The sequence below is a fragment of the Vollenhovia emeryi genome, unplaced genomic scaffold, assembly GCF_000949405.1.
Source record: "Vollenhovia emeryi isolate VEMERY1.0 unplaced genomic scaffold, V.emery_V1.0 DF947158.1, whole genome shotgun sequence".
Lineage (NCBI taxonomy): Eukaryota > Metazoa > Arthropoda > Insecta > Hymenoptera > Formicidae > Vollenhovia > Vollenhovia emeryi.
Window position 1 is genome coordinate 1 of NW_011959208.1, and position 1237 is coordinate 1237.

A 1237-nucleotide genomic window follows, 5' to 3' on the forward strand; every position below is an offset into this window, starting at 1 on the left:
TCGGTCATTATACCTTTAACAAGCTTAACGTGCAACTCCTTCGGAGCGATGCACTTGACAAAGGTTTGCATTTCCCGCTTAGAACATACCGCATTCATCGAACCTTTCATCCGCATCCACAGGTTGTACATTTCCTGTAAAATGCTTTTCATCTCCTGTCCCTCACGCATACGACGCGTATCCACTTTTCCAATTCTCGCAATGTAACCTGCTATCATTGCAATTACCAGTCTTATATTCCGCGTCGCCGAAAAAGACGCTTCCCACACGTCTGTCAACAATTCAAGCAAGGTAAACTTTGCTGATGACTCTGCGTCAATCTCTACCGGTATCTTCTTCTTCTCCATCTCATCTAGTCGTTGTGTAGCCTGTTCGTAACAGACGATGTTATTTTATAACTAAAAACTTTTTCTACACCGTCGCTACGAACCTGTGCGTTGAACATGATGTTTCACCGAACTCGATCGTTGCGCGACGCTACGAATACGTTTGATCGCTCGCGCTTTTATTCATCCTTCGTCGCCCTTGAGATTCGGAATGCCATCACCGCTGCAAACCTCACACTTGCACCGGGAAAAAATACATCTGACACACTTCCTGCCTGCGTGATCACGCAGGAATGTTAGACCCTATCTTCAAACCACACACCTCAATAGTCGCATGTGTGTTAGACCCTTACATTTATTCCTGCATTCGACGAGCAGAGTGGCGCAGTGGAAGCGTGCTGGGCTCATAACTCAGAGGACCGTGGATCGAAACCACGCTCTGCTAGATTTTTTTCTTCAAACTTGTAGAAAATGTGCATACACCTTGTATATCACTTCTACACACTTTTTGTCAGGGTTCGAGTCCCGGCGACCCGCTTTTTTTATTTTATTACGATTGAATCTGTGTGTGTGTATGTGCGTGCGTGTGTGTCTACGCGTGCACCTTATATATATCACTTTTTAGCATTTTTTTATCAAGTGTACGTGATAGTCGCATGCGTTAAGTGTCAGACTGTCAACCGCGCGAGCAGAGTTCGATTCCCGGCGAACCGCTTTTTTTATTTTATTACGATTGTATCTGTGCGTGTGCGTGCGTGTGTCTACACGTGCACCTTATATATCACTTTTTAGCATTTTTTATCAAGTGTACGTGATAGCCGCATGCGTTAAGTGTCAGACTGTCAACCGCGCGAGCCGAGTTCGATTCCCGGCGAGCCGTCTTTTTTTTCTCGATATTAATTTTATTATGT

At 44.9% G+C, this 1237-nt stretch overlaps 1 non-coding gene across 1 annotated transcript; it reads left to right on the forward strand.

Annotated features, from left to right (window-relative positions):
• Positions 1–699: 699 nt before the first annotated feature.
• Positions 700–771, forward strand: Trnam-cau. Its single transcript has one exon. It is a non-coding gene; the product is annotated as a tRNA-Met (tRNA).
• The last annotated feature ends 466 nt before the right edge of the window (positions 772–1237 follow it).